At 41.9% G+C, this 21,800-nt stretch overlaps 1 protein-coding gene across 3 annotated transcripts in view; it reads left to right on the top strand.

The window, feature by feature from the left end:
- The window catches only part of GNB4 (G protein subunit beta 4), a 113,370-nt gene that overhangs the window by 39,086 nt on the left and 52,484 nt on the right, over nucleotides 1–21,800 (top strand). Inside the window, exon 1 of one of the 3 annotated variants that reach the window (XM_059731172.1) lies at nucleotides 21,105–21,217. The exons of 1 other annotated variant lie outside the window; for it this stretch is intronic. The gene's annotated coding sequence lies outside the window, so the exon portion shown is untranslated. Of the gene's footprint in view, nucleotides 1–21,104; nucleotides 21,218–21,504; nucleotides 21,636–21,800 lie in introns of those variants that run through there. One more of the 3 variants, XM_019478456.2, reaches the window with a different exon arrangement.

The following is a 21,800-nucleotide window of genomic DNA, read 5'->3' as shown; positions in this document are numbered from 1 at the left end:
TGTGATGGAAAGTTTTATGCTAGATGATGTATATATATAACTATATATATGTGTGTGTGTTTATATAGATATATATAGAGAGAGATATAGATATATAGATATATAGATATATATATTTTAAAAAAATTCCCCAAAAGACTTTCTGAATCCCTGGCTATAAGGAGACACTTTGCCTTCAGGACTATGTAAGACTCATGCAAAGGCTTTCTGTTGTCTTTTTGGTTTATTGTATTGCATTTTAAATTAGACTAAATTGTATGTACTGTCACTGTGTCTTACTTGGCTGTGTCTTAAGTGAAGTTTTCTGTTGTTCTTTATCATATGCTTGAAGTTGAGAATTGTTGTGCTCAATAAATGCTCTCTTCAGAGAATGGATTATTCTTGTCCAAGCATTTATGAATTCAGTGTCACTACCTAAATTCTAATATTAAATCTGGTAACACAAGGAGCAAGTGATTCTAAGCACAGACATTAACATAATGAAGAAGCTGTTTTAGGATGAATATATGTTTTACTTGCATGCTTTCTTTCTTTTAATCCTACCTTTCAAATTAATTTGCATCCACTCAGTAGCACTAATTGGTTTAGTTTAACTTTAACATTAGTACTTGGAACTTCAGTACTTTATCCATAGAATATGTGCTACATAGGGCACATCTACACGTGCAATTAATGTGAAGCAATAAACTCTGGTGTTTATCACACTGGAGTTTTTTGCTTCCAGGCATGCTATTTGAATGTGCGGCCAGTACCGCAGCACGTTGACCCAAGTGAGAGCAGCCCCAGATGACAGAGGGTCTCGGGGATCAGCCTGCCCCAGCTGGCAGAGGGCTGGTCCTGCCTGGATCAACGTGCTGTGGAGGGGCTAGCTAGGGCACGGAGGTTGCTTCAGTGCCGGGCTAACCAGCAGGCAGGCCCAGCACTGAAGCAACCCCATGCCCCAGCCAGCCCTGTCACTGTCTACACATGTGTTCCTGCTCATGAAAAAATTCCACAGCAGGGTAGCACTTGTATTTACAAGTACTATGTGGAGTTGTACTTGCAGAGTTTATTAGTTTACTGTGGCCTATATAGACGCTGTGACATTTACAGTGGAGATCGTTAGGCAGCTCTGCAATAAGCATTTGGTATAGACGTGCCCATAGAATATAAGAAAGCTAGCATACACACCAGTCCCCCCGCTCCAGTGCAGAGGTGTCAAAGATACAGTTTGCGAGGTTCTCAGAGGGGCCAGAAATTGTGATGTGGATTCAGAAGTGGGGCCCACCACTGAATTCCAGCATGCAGAGCCCCGCTGGGGATGTCATCAGTGGAGGGGTAAGCAACAGGTTCTTTAATCCGCATGGCTAGGGAATCTGCAGTAGTTAACAGGGCCACTGCTCGCCCTGCTGCTGGACGTGCGTCTGGAATGCAGCCTGTGAGGAGCCCCATAGTCCAGATCTGGCCCAGGATACCTAGTGGGTTTGACACCCCCTGCTCTACTGTTTGAGCAACGCACTGAAGGAACTCTGCTTCCGCAGGTGCAAGTATACAACAGCCTCTAATGCTTATGCCGTTCTTGGCCTGCTGACACTGCCGACAAAGCTGACAGCTAGTGATGATTATTGTAGGTTTATTTTGTGATGTGGATACTAAATTGTCCCATGGAAATTGAACAGAAATGAGAGCTAATTTCACGTAGGACAGTGAACACACAAAAGGGTAATTGGTAACATATTTTTATTCAGCAGTCTTACAAGCCATCTTAATTTTTTTTCCAAAACTTGATTGCAGGTAATATTAAAAAAGAAAAGAATAGAATGCCAAGATTATCATGAGTTATTCAGAATTTCAGAGATCCTCCTCTAATATGGTTTTTTGAATTTGGCTATAGCACTGTCGCTCCCTTACACTGTGGTAACGAGCTACCCCATTATGGTGACAGCTGCCTCTGTCTGGTTTTGACTTTCTAGAGCTACATAAGCACGAAGTACAGTGACATCATGCTCTCTAGAGTGTTAATTATTAGCTGCTAAAAATAGTAACAGGCGAACACAGAATAGAAAATCAAATGTCTGTTTAAAACTCTGATAGCGCATGAGTATAAAGGTAAAGAGACAAAGCTCTGCACAGAGACTTATTGTTTAAATGCAAAGGCAACAACAGTGAGATGTAATTCCAGAAAACGGGGTAAATACTGTTTAGGATTCAGGAGCTGGAGAAATGAGTAGAATCCTGTTCATCCTTGGTGTAACTCCAGAATGTTAGTAGTAGGTGAATGTTTTTGCATGTACATATTTCCATTTGATTTACACAGTCTGGTATGCTTTTTTAATTACATTATAACTTTGGGATTTATGAAATTATAATGATTTCAGAGTTAATTCCACTATATTCATGGTTCTATGCAAAAATAATTAACAATACCATGATTTGGGGAAATCAAGTATTCAGGTATTAGGAAATTTCATACAGTACAACGAGCAGTATTTAGGCTGAAATAGGAGACTGTATTGTCAGATACCAGTGCAGAAGCTTCCCTATTCATCACATGCATTACTGAATTAGGGCCCTATACCTGTTATGATTTTTAAGTATTAATTAGAGATCTATAAGGCAGGCTAAGTTTGGAGAAAACAAATTAAATAGTCTTAAAGTTAAGAACATTTAATAGCTATAGATTCTAGGATTTGACACACAATCACGTTTTAAGATGATCCAATCTTGTAATATCTCAAATAGATGTGATCAGAGGTTTGATATATCCTTGTGGTGATCAAGGCTAAGTACAGACAGTCAAAAAGCCTGAGGCTGAATCCATTTAATCTTTGCTGGTTAGTCTAAACTGCATAGATTGAACCAATAAGCAAGTGAACAGACATTCACTTTTGATTCCAGAAATGCAGCCACATGCCTGCAATGGTCCAGGCCAGAAGCTGGGGGATACTAGAGCACACCTCCCTATCAGCTGGAGCAGACAGTTTGGGCCAAGGCTATCCTGCCCACCCTGTGGGCAGGGGAGGGGGAAGCTTGTAGAGAAGGTGCAAAGCTTCCTGGGATGCTGGGGGACTGAATTAATTGAATCTGGAGGGGATCTGGGGCAGAAGTTCAATAAACCAATTTGACCTAAATCAGTTAAGTCTTATATTACATCCATCCAGGTTTATCTTAAATTGGCTTTGGTCGTTATGTACACTGAACTCCTGTTGTGTTACAGATTTGAATGGGTTTCTGATCACATATATCAGTTTGTGTGTAATTTCTGTCCCTAGCCTGAGGGTTTCAGATGGCATCCTATTCTAAACTGCTCTAAATTCATATCGATCACATTAAAAAGCATGAAGATCATTTCAGACTCTAAATGTTCAACACTGGGATTCTCAAAGTTTCCTACAGGAGGGAGACCCATTTAAATTCCAGGGGTGTTGGGTGCCTTTAGATGCCGTTTAAATTCTAAATCTAAATGAAGACAAGGTTATTTGGGTAGAATCTTGCCTGCCTATGTCCTTAGACCAGCATGGCTACAACTAACAACCCTACAAATCTAAATGAAAACTACGGAGAGGCAAGGACTTGACCTGAAGAAGGGCATTTGATGCCTGAAAATTTGTCCAACAGCTCTCCCAACTATACAGTTGATCCAGTAAAAGAGATCACGAAAAATCCTTGCCTCCTGGTTACTTCCTAGGCCATCATGGCTAAACTACAGAGCTAATGAGCTAATTGTTAGCAAATGTGACTGACATTGCCTGCACCTTTCCTATCCTTAATTTCTTCATCTGAAAAATTAAATTATAACATTGTACCTAAAGCCATTGCAAAGTGTGGCTGTGTGTGCAGGGGGATGCCAGTCCCTTGGTTGTTGGCTAGTAGACTGTGCACCACCCATTCAGAGGCACTCTGATGATTGTGCCTTTGTGCAGTGCCCCTTGGTGGGATCCTGTAAGCATTACAGTCTCAGTAATGAGGGTTGATTTTTATTAGGGCTTCAAGAAATACACAGTTCAGTCTTTTTAAAGTTAAAAAGATGGGCCAACAGTTCCTAACCTAGCCCCTAAAGATAATATAGCACAGGAATATGAAGGTAGGCCTCCCTGAGTTGTGTCAGGAATATTTGCTCCAGGCTATCTCTCTCCTGCATACAATTGCACGCTGGCTTCTTGATCCCTTGACCAAAGTCCAGACCTTCTGTCTGTCTCATTCAGACCCATTTGCACAGCTCCCCAATTTCTAAGCCATTCTTGAGTAGCTGCTTGTTATGGCTGGTCGTTCTCAGAGGCCAGCCACTCTCAACCTGGCTCTTAGCTTTTTCAGTCCCTATTCCCAAGATGCCCAGACTTTTCCTTTCCTTTAAGTACAACGTCTGCTAATGCTCCACAGCCTCCGGCTGTCTCCTAACCCAAGTCTCCTCCAAACTCCGGCAGCTTTCTGTTCCAGAGCTGGAGGAATTGTAGAGCCCTCTACTGGCCAGATGTTACATTAGAGGGGATAGCAGTGCCCACTAACAAGCCAATAGACCTATTAAGGTATTTAATCACTTTATCAAATCTAACTAATAATTTTGGGGAACATATAAAATATTAAGGTCTTGCTGCCCACATTTTACTTGCTCCACATGTGATGATGACTCCAAAGGATATCTCCATTCCACCATTATCCTCTAATCCTGGATCCAGATTTTATGTATGTTCAAAATTGTCTGGTTCAAGCTTATGGCTCTCATTATTTTTATAATTACATTAGATAATTATCATTGCATAATTCTGAATAAAAGTAGGATAAATAATAGTAGGCTAAAGTCTGAAGAATGCTTGGTTATTGGACTCTGTGTGCATGGGTGTTGGTGGTACAAAATAGACCTTTTCTGCTATCTGGGATCAGCAGTTATGGACTTGGTATGAGATTTACTGGATGAAATAATATGGTCTGTGTTGTATAGGGATTTGGAGAAGATAATCATGGTAGTCCCTTTTGTCCTACCAAGGTATGAGTCTGTGAATGAAACAACTACTTCTCTGCTGCCCACAGAAGGTTTAGCAATGTGTGAGATGTTATTTCTTAAAAATGTAGTATTCTATCCCTTATGGTTGCAAAGTTGACCTTCCAAATGGGAGTATATGGTGCTCCTACTGAGTCTGCAAACAAGTAAAAGAAATGACAGACCAAATTCTGGATACCTTGGTCATGGTTAGAGGGCCAAACATGAAAAAAAAAAAGATGTTTAGCAAGGGTTTTCTTTTGATTGGAAGGGTATCTCAGTGGAGGTGGGGAGTTTGGAAACGGCTTTTTTCTAGTATGGGAAGGACAATTATAATAAGTGGAATAAAGAAGGAGATGGAGCAGAAACACTTTACAAAATAAAATACACTTTCTGAGCATGCTTCTGGTTTATTTTCAAGCAAGACTGCATGCTGTGCCAGGTCCTTCCAGCTTCCTCCCCCTGGAGGCTAAACCTTGCCTTCTCTTAGCACATAACCCTGCAGACAATACAGCAACGCCCTTTTTCTCTGCAAGGGAAAGATTTCCCCTTGTGTTGATTACATCCTTCACAACCTGCATCAGTTCAACAGCATCTCATACTTTTAGCCTACTTTTTATTAATAAAGTAGAATAAATAATAAAAGAATACTTTTTCTTGCTTTAGGGAACACTGTCAGGAATTAAGGCATGCGCAGGTGCACAAGCAGGTGAGGTTTTCTTCTGGCAAATTTCTCTTTGCTTGCTTAACCCTTTCACTGATGGCTCCTGCTGAAGCACTGATATAGATACAGGTAACACTGGCAGTAGTTTTGATGTCCAGTGTTTCCATTAAAAATCCTGTCCAGCAATGGTGACCTGTTGTATCGAAGCCGGATTTTGCCCTGAGACAATGATATACAAAGAATAGTAGAAAAGAACGGTAGACAAAGATGAATGCAAGAAGTTTAATCTCTTCTTGAGAGCAGTCTGGAATGTGCCCTTTAGGTTTGCTAAACATTTGACACCTGGTTTGCAGGTTTTTGTGTTTTCTAGACAGCAAGTTCCAAACTATGTAGAAATATGAACATTATGATTGGGTGCAAGTACAGCAATTCAGCTAATTTTTGTAGAAAAGCCAAATCTCAGGGACACTAATCACCTAAAACATACAACCAAAATCATTTTGTGGAATGTTATGGAGACACTCATTCACTGCTTTGATATAGCGTTTGTGAGACCAGTCTGAAATGGTCAGCTTAGTACCTTCCAGGAACATATTGAGATCTAATCACTGGGAACTGAAATAGGCAGATTTAAACTAGTATTTCGTTTAATACTGATGATGATTGTGATGATGATAATAAACAGAGCGTATTTAATTATTGGAATGTCTTCTAAGGAATGTGATAGATTCAACAGCACATGAACTCTCTATATTAAGGGACTGTCTGTCTGGAACATTGTATCTTATTTAATTAAAAGTGAATTATTCAGACCACTTGAAACCCCTGTGTGAACACACTTATCCAAAATTAAAATGGCTTTTTTTTTTGGTTTGTCCTAATTTTACTTCTAAAGGGACAAGCATCGAGATTGCATATTTTTCTGAACGATATTGATGACTTCACCAACAAATTACTAGACTTGAGGTAGGAACTACTTAGTGAATTCTCTAAACTGGTATTGCAGGATGTCAGAGTAGATCAAAATGGTTCCTTCTGGCCTAAGGATACATGAATTCATAGCGGTGACCCTCAACTGTTTGCACAACAGACATGGAGGGCAAAGAAGGGCTCTCTTTTTTGCCACGTTACAACATACCCTCATAACCTTGTCACTACCAATTTTTACATGAATTTACACGGGCTGTAGATACTAATCACATTGGCTCCTCTGCTGATATCCACTGAAACAAAGACTTCTGATATGATGAAAAAGAAGTCCACATAAATAAAAGGCTGTTTGGATTTCTAGGTTTTTAGCAAGCCACCTATGAACTGGGGTCCTGATCCTGTAACCTAAAGTACAGAAGTAGTTCTGTTTGTAGTGAGCAATGCTATTTACCTGAGTAAAGACTACAGGATTGGGAGAGACCCAATTTTGAAATGTTAACCAAAAGGTAAAACAAAACATATACATTATTCTGAGGCTGGTTTGTCTGTTTTATCAGTTACTACTAACAGTATGCCAAGGGATAAATGACCTATTCTTTTGATCCATTTTCAAGAAACACATTCATCCATTGTCCTTCTATAAGTGTCAGCGGCCAGAATTACCAGTCTGGCAGGAAAGAGGAGGTTTTTTTTATTGTTAACTTTGCACTCTTAGGCCTTCCTTCCTCTCTTAACTTCCTTTTTGTAAAGATGAAACCTGGCAATGGAAGTTTGCCTGTCATCCTCCTTTTTCCTGTGAGTCTGGAGAACCCCACTGAACAAATAAACTCTTTAAATTGCTGATTCTGCAGCTTCCCGATTCCAGTGGGAGATTTGCCACAGGTGCAATGCAGAGCAGACTGTTAGAGAATAAACTAGAAAGCATGTGAAAATAGGTACTTACTGGAGTAGGGTGAACCGTGCTTTGCTTTCCAACCTGTAAGATTGGAAAATGCTAGGTAATGTGCAAAAGTCTGATGGGAACTATTGGAGGCTTTGGCTCAAGCATGAAATTGAGAGGAGGCTTGATGCAAGTGAATTAACACTTCTCACAACATCCCTGTTAATGAAGTCTCTCACCCAATTTCAGAGGGAAAACTGAGGCACAGAGGTTTAAAAAATAACCATAGGTCACAGAAATCATATATAAGTTTCCACCTCCCCATCTTATGCTCCAACTTCTAACCAAATCCCTTACTTGTTGGTTACCTGTTGGATGCTACTGTCAGCAGTATCCTTAGCATTGCCTGCTTATTTTTCAGCACTTCCTTTGAGACGTTTTCTATTAGTTCATGTCATCATGCTTCTAATCAGTTTGCTCCCAGAAGAAAACTGGGAGCATTGTATCCTTCCCAGTGCAGGAAATCTTCCTTTTTTTCCTCGTGAATCTATAGATACTGGAAAAAGCAAAAAAGACCCTAGCAAGGTTGCATTCATTGTTGAATGCTCACTCAAAAGTGATGAAGAAGGTTCTTTATTGTGATAGTGAAGGCAAGGTAATTAGTTGCATCATTTATATGTTATGTCATAAAGGACTTTGTTGAAACGTTCAAGCACTGTAAAAATAATCTTGTCTCCCTTCTATTTTCAGAATATGAAAATAGAATATTTTTATTCAGTCCATCTGATGGATGCTGAGACTGTGTGCACGTAGGACTATCTTCTCCAGAAGCATACAGCAAAGTAACTATTTTACATACACATTGATATTTTGCCAGTCACATGCAGTGAGGGAACATCCTCTTATTCATTTGAACTGTTTGGCCATGAATGGAGACAAACAATTACTGCATTGTATTCTTCAGGAGACATAAGTTAACAGGAATATTTTTTTTCTTGAGACTGAGCTGCAGGGCCTCGCCCATCGGTTAAGATAAATTGTTTCCTAGGCTTTACAAGTGGAATTTTAATCAGGACCATACAACAGTAGATCCTTATAGAAAACCTTATTGATGTTCTTTATAACTTGATAATGACAGGCATGGAGCAGAAAGTTAAGACTGAGATGAGCTGTGATTATCCCATAAAAACCCAAGGTCCTTTTTTAATATCAATATAACAATCAGAACCACAAATGGTTAACTTGATTCTGTCTCTGCTAGCAATGTCCCTTGTGCTGCTTTTGTTGAGGGGTGGGGGATGTGTTGTTAGTAAGTATATGTTAACTATAATTATTTATAAAATACCATCCGATAACAATAAGAGTCCACAGGTTCATATTGCTGTTAGGATGCTGCACTGAAAATGCTTCACTTATCCTCCAGGGGCAGTTAATTGTAGAGAGGCCCAGCTGATCTAAATTGTCTGAAAAGTATGTAGGGACAGAGTTTCCTGTATAATCAGTTTCTACACTGTATAACTCTTTACTGAACTATCCTAAATGACATCCAGAAGCAGATGGGAAGCAGCTATGATGTCTAAGACATATAAATTTAACCAAACAGCATATAATTAAGCCAAAAAGTCAGATCATCTGATCTATGAATTGCAGGGTGTTACAAACTCTTTCTCCATTCCAAAGGCAGATAGGTTCTTTAGGTAAATCTGATATCTTTTATTATAAACTAAAATAGTTGGAAAAAATCTTCTTTGCAAGCTTTCGGGTACACACACCCGTCTTCAGGCTGAGGGAGCATTTGCAGTTGTTCTGTGCTCTTTCTGGATGGGATAGAATATAGGTTTCCCTCGCTTTATCTGTTATGTGTTCCTGGAAAATGGCTATAATTCAAATTTGCATAAAGGAAACACACTTTACAATATAACAAATAGGGATATGTTCCAAGACCTTGACTGTATTGACCCCCAGACCTATTTCTACCACTTGTACAAGACAATTCTGGTACTCACCAACAGCAGACAGTACACACAAACACAGTGGGGTGGTGAACGTGGGGATGGCAACTACAGAAACAAGTGTCACAGACAACGAGTGAGGAGCACAGATCCACACAGGAGACTATATTTTGGTGTTCCTCACTCCCACAATGCACAAAGCTGCTGACTGCAGGCTTCCACCACACCGATCGCATAAGAGTGAATTTACCACGCATATAACAATTTTTTTGGTATAAAAAGAGTCATTGTATAAAAGTTAATTTACACATACAGAACCCGCATAATGCAAGGGAAACCTGTAGAATAGAAGATAGAGGCCAGTATGCAAGAATACCAGTCAGTGAAAATGCAAATTTAGGTAGTCAGTGGGTAAGAAACAGGTGTGGGGGGAAAGGGAATGTAGACCTGGTGATAGGATACAGCTGGTAAATAGTAGAGAGGTTATCTGGGGTATCAGATTCATAGATTGTAAGGCCAGAAGGGACATTGGAAGATCATTGGGTCCAGCCCCCTGCATCAAGCAGGAAAGACAACTGGGGTCAGGTGACCCCAGCACGGTGACTGTCTAATCTCCTCTTGAAGATTTCCAGGGTAGGTGATTTCACTACCTCTGGAGGGCAATTATTCCACAATCTGGACACCTTAACTGTGAAGAAGTTTTTCCTAATGTTGAGCCTGAATCAGTCTTCCAGGATTTGTGGCTATTACTTCTGGTTTTTCCCTTGGGTGCCCTGGTGAACAGTTGCTTACCAAGCCCTTGATGTACTCTCCCAGTGTAGCGGTAAGCTGCTACCAGGTCCCCTCTTAGCCTTCTTTTCCTCAGGCTGAAGAGTCCCAGATCCCTCAGCCTTTCCTTGTATGGCTTGCCTTTTAAGACTCTGATCATATGGGTGGCTCTTCTTTGGGCTCTCTCAAGCTTTTCCACGTCCTTGTTAAAGTGTGATGCCCCAAACTGGATGCAGTACTCCAGCTGCAGTCTCACCAGTGCTGAGCAGAGTGGAAGAATCACCTCCGTGGTTTTGCTGGAGATGCATTGATTGATGCATGCCGGAGTATTATTTGCCCTACTGGCACTGCCCATTGCGCTGCCGGCTCATATTCATACTCTGGTCTATTATTACCCCTAGGTCTCTTTCATTCATGCTGCTAGTCAGTTTGGTGCCGCCAAGCCTATAGGTGTATTGGGCGTTGCTTGTCCTGAAGTGGAGCGCTTTACATTCTCGATGTTGAACTTCATCAGATTCTGATCCGCCCAACTTGACAGCCTGTCTCAGTCCACCTATAACTGTAGCCTATCTTCAATGTTAGGCAGGTTATAATGTGACTTAAATCCAATGTCTGTATTTAGTCCATGATTTTTTGTATCCAAGAAGTTGATGAAGTGAAGTTCATAGGCGTGTCTGCAAAAGGTGTTTTGTAAATTCCTTTTGAGGATTAGAACTGAGAGACTGGAGAGAGAGTGGTTGTCTTGTAAGAAATGTGCCCCCACAGGTAACTGGGTATTCTTGTCTTCGATAGATTTTCGATATGTGTTCATTCTGGTACACGGCTGTTGTTTGGTTTCTCCTACATATTTTCCATCAGAACATTAAGTGCACTGGATGAGATATATTACATTGCTGGAGGTGCAGGTGTATGATTCAGGAATGCTGACGGTTCTGTTGTGGGGTTGTAATTATTGTGGGAGCGGTGGAGATATGCTGGCAGGTTTTACATTTCTTGTCATGGCATTCCAAAAGTATACTTTATGTCTGGTCGCTTCACCAAGAAAAAGATGGAAAAAAAATCACCTATTCTTTACAGGAGCAGGGTTGTCCACTAAGTAGGTGGAGAAAACAACCATTGCCCTGGCTGCCTGGGTTCAAGAAGGAAGGATGCCTAATGGTCCCAAAAAAGAGAAATGTGCAGCACAAGTCATTGCTCTGGCTGCAGCAGAAAACAACAATCAGGGAGTGTTGCTTGAAGAAGCCAGGCAATACAACAGCACCAGGAGTTGCTAGCAAAGCCTTTGGAAACTCTCAGCAAGCCTAAGGCCCCTAAAGAATGAGGAGACCAAAATGGGAGGAAGGGCATGCACCGGAGGGGGGTGGGATAGTAAAACTAAAGGGAGAAAGTGAGTAAGGGCAATGGGAGAGGCAAAGGAAAATAGGAAGGGAGTACTGGAGAAAGAAAATCTCTTCATTAGAGTGGGAAACTCTGAAGGATTCTGCCCCAGAACGTAGGGCCAGTGGCTTGATTCACATCTTATCTACTACCAGTTTAGCACTGAGATAACATCACTCACTAAGGTTACTACTCAAGCAAGTTACTTCAGGGCAAGCTAAGATACGAAATTTCAGTGCATTAGCTACTCCAATGTAACTTTTGCCCCACAGTAAATATGAAGTATCCTGCCCTTCAGTGAAGAATAAGTTCACACTGTAGCTTATCTCATAATGGAACTCATCTGTGTGTCAGGCCTTGAAATTAAGTTACTTTGGATTTATGCTTATATACAGGAGAGGAGGATCAACCTATCATGGCAATAGTACTAAATGTCATTGCAGATACATTATATCTCTTTGAATAATGTCATTTGTAGAGATCTGCAGGCATCTACTATAGGTCACAAACCAAAGTGGACTGTGAAGATTATAGCATAGGGACATTAGCTTATTTGATATATTTCCTTCCACCTTAGTTATTAATTTCTACAGGGAGAAGATTCAGGGTGGGGAGGTGTTCACATAAGTCAGTGGTTTTTGACCTTTCTGACTTCTGTTGCAATCTTTATTTTTAATTCTTGTAGCAGGGATAATGGAGAGATCAATGAGGGCATTGTGCCAGAGCTATTACTCAACTCCTTGGCTTCCTGCTGAGGTAAGATCAAGCAAAGAGCTTGAAGAAATCCAAGCAGCAGCCAAATTCTCCTCTCTCATATACTGTGAAATACCTACCTAGCAGTTGCAACAGCGTTAGATGAGCAGGATTTAGCCTTAGAAATTTCAATATTTATTTTGTTCCAACAATATGCCTGCTCTAATGAAGCCAATGGCAAAGCTTCTGTTGACATTAGTGGCTCCTAGTGACATAGAGCTACTGTACTCCTTTTGTAGTTAGACAATTCATTAAATTCTGCTTTCTATCACAGGTGTTAAAATCTGGTGCAAGTCCCATGAAGTCAGTACAGTTATTTTAGATTTAAACCAGCAGAGCTGAGAGCAGAAGTTGGTCTTACATCTTAAAGTGTTTTTTTTTAAGACTCAAAATGTTACATTAATTATTTTAAGGTTGTTGGTTGTTGCCACATTGGTCTAGGGACATAGGCAGGCAAGGTTCTTTGGGTAGATGTGATATCTTTTATTATATCAACTAAATAGTTGGAAAAAATATTCTTTACAAGCTTTCAGACACAAACACCTGTCTTCAGGCATAGTGCTTTAATTATTTTAACAATTCTAAGGAGAAAATGCACTGTTATATTGACCTTGAAAATGTCATTAAACTTGGTAAATGTTACATTCCCATGCTTAAATAGAAAGATTAGAATTGCTGCCCCTCAGTGCTTTATATGGTAATCAACTTGTCAAAAAAAAACATTTTTACATGAAGCCTTCAAACACCTGACAGAAAACTAAAAAGGAAAAGGTTTTCAGCTACTCAGTATTTAAAACAGATTTAGAAGTTCCAGTTTCAGCAGCTCATCAAAGAGAAAGACTCCCATTTTTTAAATTAAAGCCCCCTTACTCATTCTTCACTTGTGCCAAAATAGTTCCAGACGGAGGTAGTTAGCCATATTAGTCTCAAGTCAGGCAGAAGGCAGGGTAGATTTGCACCTTATAGACTAACTGACTAAATGAGAGGTGCATAGCATAAGCTTTTGTAAGCAGTAAGTTTGCTTCAAAACAGTTTGTGCAAGTATTACTTAAGTTCCCACCCACGAAAGAGAACAAACGTATAAAAAACCCAAACTATTTCATTTGTCCTTTCAATTGTGGTTTGGTTGATTAGAGCTAGAAATTCCTCTCTTTCTCCTTTTTCTGTATAAAGAACATTTAAATATTCAGTCCTAACTGTTGTACTCCCTATGCCTCTGTAGGGACCCTGAATCTGTAGTTTATCAGAGTTTAAAAAGCATCTGTATTATATTGAGCCCATTTAACAGGCACCACATGCCCTTACACTGACTAATAAATAAAGGGACACTTAAGACACACACCTGGACTAGTACTGCAAAACATGCCATTTCTCCTCCTTTCCTTTTTTTTTCAGTTTAATCTGCATAAAGGACTCAATAGCATAAAGGACTTGAGGGCAAAGTAGCACATTAATTTTTCATTGCTCACTGCCTGCTTTTAAATGTCTCAGATCACAATTTAAATGATGTATTATCTCACTCTGTACCATAGTGTCATTTCCAACATTGCGAGTTCATCATGACTGTAGTCCTCCCCTCAGGAAGGGCTAAGCCCATAGTAAAAAGGTTGTTGCAGATCAGGGTTGGGTTCAAGTGAGAGAAGCCTGTTTAAACGTTTCCTGAGATCAGCCTCTGTTACTCTCTAGTCCTGGGGAAATGCGTCCCTGGTACCCGACTAGAATTTTTCAAAAATACCAAATCCTTTAAATTAAGAGATAAACGAAATCTCTGAACAGTGGTAAAACCTGGGAATTGCCATCCCAGATAGAATAATGATCCTGGTAGTTCAGTATCCTGTCTGCTGCAATTACTAATACCGGATACTTCAGGGGAAGGCATAACACTTTTATAAAGCATCTAATGTACCATGCTATACCACAGGGAGATATCCTTCCTGAGCCCAGGCAGAGATCAGTTTATATTCCAAAACACAAGGATTAATAGCTTTTGCCATTTCTACCTTAGTATAATTGCAAATGTTTGTCTCATTTGTTGAAATGTCTAACCCTTTCTGAACCTTACTAAGTTATTATTGCCATAGTAATATCTTGTAGCAAGGAATTCCACAAGCTAAATGATATATTACATTCAGTGTGTGCAAGCAACGGGGGCGTCAGCTGTATAAGTGTGTTCTTTTTTGTGCTTTCATTCACTCATCAGTCCCATGTGCCTGGAACGTGCTTTCAATTAATGAATGTTATGCCTCCTCTTCTCTTTTAAGCACCTGATAACTCACCTGAAATGATCATCCACTACTCTGTGTTCACTGACATTGTTCTTGTGTGTACAATATTGTATGCATTGTCAAATCCTTGAACAGCAAACCATTAGACATATGCCGAAATGACATACTTGTATGCTCCAAATAATCTATAGACGTCTCAAATAGTAACAGTGAGGAATAGATTTACAAGGCTGAGAAACCATCACTGTTAGTTTAAACGAGGATCTTAATTTTTTTCTGCCCCTCCCATCTCCTGTTTCTCTCAATTCAAAATGAGGAGGAAAGCCAGCACCATGACTAGAGGCATAACTAGCATTTGCAGTGACCTGGGTAAGAAAGTGGGGAAAAGGACTGCTGCATGGGCTTTCTGGGTCACCCCTAATTATGCTGCTGACCATGACATTTAAGCAGACAGCAGACTATGGAAACTTGTATTACATTGTAATATTTCTCTTTAAGGGGACATGGAGAGAGAGAGAGAGCTGCTGGTGTGGAATACTGGGTGTGTAGTCTAGACCCTCACATCCTTCTATGTGTATGTGAGGCCCAAACTCACATTCCTTATAGAAACCTGGAGGAAGATCTACAAAGAGCATTACTAAATAGGGATATGAGTCAGCACAGAGTGGACCTAGAATCGGCACAGACAGGTGCCAGAGCATTGGTAATAATATAAGCATTGCAATGTCAACTTTTTGGACTGCACAGAAATCCTAGAATTAATTTGTTGAAAAAAGCTGGAAAGTTATATTCAGTATGAGAAGCCCAGTACTAATCTCTTTGCGCTATGGCTTGCTCCTCTGTGGAGAAAGCAAACTCAGTTTAGATTTTGGTTGCTGCTTTTTTTTTTTTAATTTTCCTAATGAGCACTTTCAACTTTGAATCAGTGTCTGGAACCATTATGCCCGCTAGAAATGTTTTCAGAACATAACAACAACAGATATGGGATGATATCATATATCATGATATATATTCCTTCTTCCTTACTTCCACTCAAGTTGTGTTGCAGTGATTGCTCTGTTTTCCTCATGTGGTGACTCACCTGGCTCTTTTCAGAGAGTATGGACTTAACTGCGTGATCAGTAGTGATACTGGACTTCAAAAGCCAACCCTATCCATCAACTTCCTTTCCATGCATTCGTTCTCATTTTTTGCTTTGATTTTTCTATTTCAAAGAAATATCCAGAAAAAGCTGGATATGGAGACTTGGAAACCCAAACTCGCTAATTTTTAGCAGAAGTATTATAGCTAGTAACCCCACCAATCTGATTAACTCCTGACCTGGAAAGACTGCCTTTAGGGGTGAGCATAGTTCCCTCTCCATGCTTCTGCTGAGGCTGCCAACCAAAGGTGCCAGTTAACTTCTCTCTAGTAGTGTCTTTTGTTATGCTGCTTGGATGTTTGTCTGCTGAGAGCTAGCCTGAGACCACACTGATACTTTTTATGTAAGCCATCTTTTGATCAGGTAGAAGATTGTTTTTACTGGGTGCTGTGAAAGGTTACCCATCTAAGCAGAACTACTGACAGTATAACAAAAGCTCTGACATGTTTTAGTTGCACAGCTGAACTAGTGAAGGGTTCTTCAAATAAATTATCCTTAGACAGAAGCAAGAATTAAAATCAGAGCTTGATGATAAGAACATAACATGTTTACTTCCATGGTTGGGAGGAAACAGGAAAAGGGTTGTCTAAAGATGTGGCACAAGTTTCCTGTAAGTGTAACCCTATTTAGTAGACTGATTAAAATCTAACAGTAAACAAGAAACTTTCAAGAACCCCATCCCTATCTCTTCACAAGGCCCTGGAAAGCAGAACGAGGAATGGATCACTTCCTAGTAAGGGGTTAATCACAATTTAATAACTAAATTCAAAGATGTAAAAGGAAATGTGAAAATAAAAAGGGCAGTTGGAGGTGTGGATTGGAGTTTTTCACCTGAACAACTCTGTCTGGCTTTCAGTGGTAGGAGGCGTTGTCAATCAGAGTCAAAACAAAAAGACCAAGGATACAAAGGAATAATGCATGTACTGCACAGGGAACCTGGCTTAGCTAATTAACCAACATGCAAGTTCCTGTGTAGATTAGTGGGGTTAGGAAACTAATGTCACAATTAGAGGATGGTTTTATTTTTTCCCCAGAGGAAGAAAAGGGGATTGTTAAGGACAAATTAATTATTAAATCTGAAGCAGCAGCCTACTCCTTCCTCTGCTTTTCTAAAGTCTACTGAAGAGGCTGTGATTCTCAAAAGCTACTTGTTAGATCAATGGATGAGATTCCAAATGGATCTGTGTTGCTGATTTCTTGTGGGAGTTTTCCCCCTCCTTTTTGGGCTTTAAATTATCTCCTGAACAAACACATGCTTAAGCTGTCAACATCCTGACATGTTTTGGGAAAGAATTGGGTAATGGTCTGATAACAGTGGAAATACTTTGCACTTTAAAGGATGAGTTGACAATGAGCTATTCATTTCGTAGAAATGGAGAAAAGGAATGTTCACAGACTTAACTGATATTTTTAGAAATAATAGGAAATTCATTTGATGACTGGTTTGCCTAAGGTCCTGGCAAAACTAGGGAATTTCCTGAAAAAAATCCCATTGCTGCTTATGTCGGTACAACTCACTGCAGGCCTTGCTGATGTGCCACTCCATAGAGTTGCTATCAGAAGGGAGATGAAGACAGCTGCCCGAGCTTTTTTGGCAGCAGTTACCTCAGACACCTGCTGAATCAGCAGATTTTCCCATCAGCCTCCTCTCTATAAATCTCGACAGTGGTGGTATGGCTATTTTAGACTTTTCTGGCAGAAGTCCCACTAAGAATCTCAACTAGGGTTTATTCCAGTAGGAGCTGGCATAGTAGGCTGCTTATATGTCAAGGCCTTGTCTATATGAGACTATTTAAAGACACTGATTCTGTAAAACTGTTGCTGCCTATATTTGCAGGCATTATTTCTGTGTGGTAGTGCCTTTTATCAATGTAACATGAGCTCGCTCCTTACTAACTTGGATTATAAGGACTTCTAAACTGAGGAGAAAGAGTTGGTGCAATCTCCTTGTGCAATCCCTTTGCTTAACAATGGCTCAGCATCTGAAGCCATTTAACTTCTTTGGGGCTGGGCAAAAGGTGATTATAAAACATTACCACTAGTTTGAGTGAAGATTTCTTATACAGTAGCATTTTACACTCTTTTGGTGTCACAATATATGTTTAAATAAAGTACGTGGCAGCCATGCTTTTTACATTCCCTATCTGCTAATAAAGATACTTCTCCAACTCACAAAAGTATTGTGAGGATAAAATCATTAATTTTTGTAAGATGTTCTGAGATCCTCAAGTGGAAGGACAAAGATGTACCATTACATAGTATATAACCAACTAAAATGCAAATCAGACTTTTGAGGGCGGCTCTGTCCGTGTTCGGAGTCTCATGCCTTTCTTTTTAATTTAATTTAATAAGTTTTTAACATGTCCATTTCTTGATCATGCCAAGCCCATTTCCAAAAGAGAAGCTAAGAAGGGCTCTGTTGGTCTGAGGGTGGTATCCTGCCATTATCCTTATTCAAAATGCCAGCTGAAATCCACTTGGAAGGTGGAGTTTCAAGAAACGTAATGGGAACCAGCTTGGTGAGGCAGAGTTGTATTTTTGTGTCCTTGTGACAGTTTTCCCCCTTTTAGTGAAGGAATTGTTAAGTAACTTTTTTTCTGCAGCCATCTGATGGCTTTGAAGAAGACTCTTTTCCCCCTTGGTGAAGAAAAATTAAAATTGAATCTGCTGCTGCTCAGTTACCTTTGAAGTCTGCATGTGATTGCATTAAATGCAAGGCAGATGTGTTGCTGAAAGACACCTGCTCTTAGAATAAATGAAGGGCAGATATATTGCACTTAGGAGAAGAAATGTATATCTTGCAACCAGGACAAGGTTATTAAAACATCCAACTTGTTAGCTGAGTCAGTTAGTGAAGGGATGTGCACTAGCATTTCTGTTGATATGACTCAATATAACCAATGGGTTGTTTTTATTACCATGTGTATTACCATTATCTTCAATTCATTTATCTATAGCACGGTGGTATCTTGCTAGAAAGTATGCAGGTCACCTTACCCCAAAGTCTAGACCATATAGTATGATTGTGTGAAATCTTTTTAAATGTTGGAGGCTCAGCTTACTAAATCCTCAGGGGGAGGTAGACGCTGTGCATCTCTGTACTCCAGCTACTCATGATTGTAACAAACACCATTAGGGAAATGAGTAAGGACAGTCAAAATTAGAATATCCCATAGAGCTGCCCTAGGCTGGGTTAGGACCTGGCTTCTGGTAACCTTGGAATAGGGAAGATGCAGCCTTTCTACCCTTGATCCCTGTGCTGCCCTTGGTACCAGCACAAGAATGAATGCACTGTCAGTGCCTGGAGGCACTGTGGCTTTGAAAGCCATCTAATCAGTTTGATTCTCTGCTTACATATGCCAGGGTCACACTAGTACAAATGTAATTGCTGTGTCATTGTTCATGATTCTTATCAATCTAAAGAAAAAAAGCAGATCCTTGTACTTACTAGATGCTAAGAAGGAGAATGGTAAATATCACTCTTAGCTATACCTTACCAAAGTGTGGAATCGGCTCTTTCACCGGCACAGTATTTCAGCACTGCACTGGGGCTGTTGACCTCTCACCTCAAATATGTGCTACTTTTGAGACTGCTTGCAGCCTTCCCCGTACACTACATTGGTGAGTGCCAGCAGACAGGTGATAGTGGCTCCCTTGCCCAAGTATACGGTGGATGGGGGTTCCTTGAAAACTCTGTGCTTCACTGTACACCAACTGTAACACGGCATTCAGGAGCACATGAGAGACAGCAGTTGGGAGTAGGCCATAATTTTGCCACAGCCATTTGAGCCCAAAGGTGTTGTGTTGTACATTTGTTCCACTTGGCCCTGTGTGAGTGAGACATTTCGGCTTCTCTGCTGAGACATTCAGAAAGGGCACTAATTAGCAGGGATTCTGGTTGCAGCTGTTTAATGATGTGGTGGACATCTGGCCATTAGGAACTGGACTAAGACTATATATCCCCTATAACTATGCTTTATTTTTTATCCTCCTTTCTCTGCACCTTTATTCCTGCCATTATCTGTGATGTCAGTAGTACCAGAGTCTCTGTTAGATTTTACAAGAAAAAGAAAAAATCACGAGCAATTTATAGGGAAAATAATTTAAATGCAGCAGCATGTCCTTAGCAACTCTATTCCTGCCACAGAATTCTGTAAGTAATCTCCATTTTTAGCTTCAAGATTATTTCTTAACTGGTATTCATTGCTAATGGGAGGGGAAATGTGGCATAATCATCAGCTGTAATGCCTAACAGTTTTCTCCTTTGGAACAGAATGGTTTTGGCGATACCTGAGTTTCTTCTTTTCATACCTGAACTTGGGTTCATTCAGGGATTTTACTGCCTACCTCCTTGCATGAGATTTTACTGTCTATCTTCCTGCAAGCATAATTCATTATAGAAGCAGATTCATTGGAGGCTGTTGAGCTTTATTTTTTCCTCTAATTCGGTAATGATGCCAACAACATGCCGCACACTTTTAAGGTGCCTCTGAAATGAAGCAAGATGTAAGAGGAGGATTTAACCTTGAGTGAAAGGAGGCTGTAGGATTAGCGTTTATGTTTGTCTGTGAAGAGCTCCTGCTGGAGTAAACTACCCACCATTGTTAAAGCATTGTCGTTCTCTCAGCATCTAGATTTAATAGATTTCATATACTTCATCGACATTAGGGGCTGGAAGGGGCCTCGTGAGATCATCGAGTCCAGCTTCCCCGCCATAGGCAAGAAGTCAGCTGGGATCACGTGATCCCAGCAAGAAAAATGTCCAGATGTCTAGATATCTAGTATATTTGGGAACCGGTTCTTTGCATCACAGATTCTCCTTGGGGTTGTTAGGACCCGGACGGACAGTATGGCCTCACACGGCCACCTCTGGCTGCTGCCAGCCCGCTCAAACCTCCCGCAGACGTAGACGAGCGTAGCAAACCCATCCTCGTTTCAATCCCGCTGAAGTCCACTTCAATCCAACGCAAGGCTTTCTACGTTTTGGGCCCGCAGACCTCATTCTCAAGGCAAAATGTCACCGAACCCCCTTTCTGACCAGGGCTGCGCGTGCGGGACGAGACGAAATGGTTTTCGGGCAGTGAGACTGTGTAGCCTCTATCCTCCTAAATGCACCCCGAAATGAGCACGCGTGCTCTGTTGGCATTGGCAAATTGGGACATCAGAAATGGAGAGCGGCCCATAGCTGGAGAGTCCCTTGTAGCCAGTCTTTTTTGTTTTTTGTTGTAGGTGATAAGCAGCAGGGTGGGGAGGAGCTTTGCTTAATTACAGGTGGGCAGCACAATAGTGCCATGCACCGACATCCTGCCAACTCCGACCGGGCCCTTCCCACCCCTGCAGCCACAACCACAACCCTCTCCCGAGACCCGGCTCCTTCCTTCGGCAGCCGCCTGACGTCAGCGCGGCGCAGCCATGGCAACCGGCTGTCATGTCGGATCAGTCCATGAGGGAACGGGAAGTGGGAGCGGGCGGACGGGCGGGCTCCGGCGAGGACGTGCTATGGGCGCCTGCGTTTGCTGACGGCCTGGAGGGGGCTCTGAGGCGGACGCGGCACCCCGAGGAGGCGGCAGGTACCCCGCGAAGCCCCCACGCGCGTGGGGGGGGGACACCTGGAGCGAACCACTGCGTTGCGCGAAGGGGGGTGGGTTGTACCACAGCGGACTCGCGCCGCTCCCTGGAGCGAACCATTACGCTGCGCGGAGGGAGGGGGGGGTTGTACCACTGCGGGAAGGCTCGCGCAGCTCCTTGGAGCGAACCATTACGCTGCGCGGAGAGGGGGGGTGGGTTGTACCACTGCGGGGAGGCTCGCGCCGCTCCCTGGAGCGAACCATTGCGCTGCGCGGGGGGGCGGGCTGTACCACCGCGGGGCGGGGCCGAGTGTGGAGGCCGCTGCTGCTGCTTCGTCGCTGTCCGGCTGCGCTGCAGGGCGCGGCTGCCCCCCGCCCCCGGGGCTGCCCTTCCTCTCGGCCGGCGGCTCCCCGCGCTCAGGTGAGGGGCCTGCGGGGGACGGGGCGGCCGCGCGGGGGCCAGGAGCCGCGCGGCGCCGGGACGGGCCTTGCGGCCTGGGCGGCGCGAGGCGGCGGCGGGGGAGGCGGCCGCCGTTGGGCGGGCGCAGGAGGCCGCAGGCCTGACAGCGCGTCTGGTGCCGCCGGC

This window comes from Alligator mississippiensis, chromosome 7, assembly GCF_030867095.1.
Source record: "Alligator mississippiensis isolate rAllMis1 chromosome 7, rAllMis1, whole genome shotgun sequence".
Lineage (NCBI taxonomy): Eukaryota > Metazoa > Chordata > Crocodylia > Alligatoridae > Alligator > Alligator mississippiensis.
This window is presented reverse-complemented; position numbering and strand designations above follow the sequence as displayed.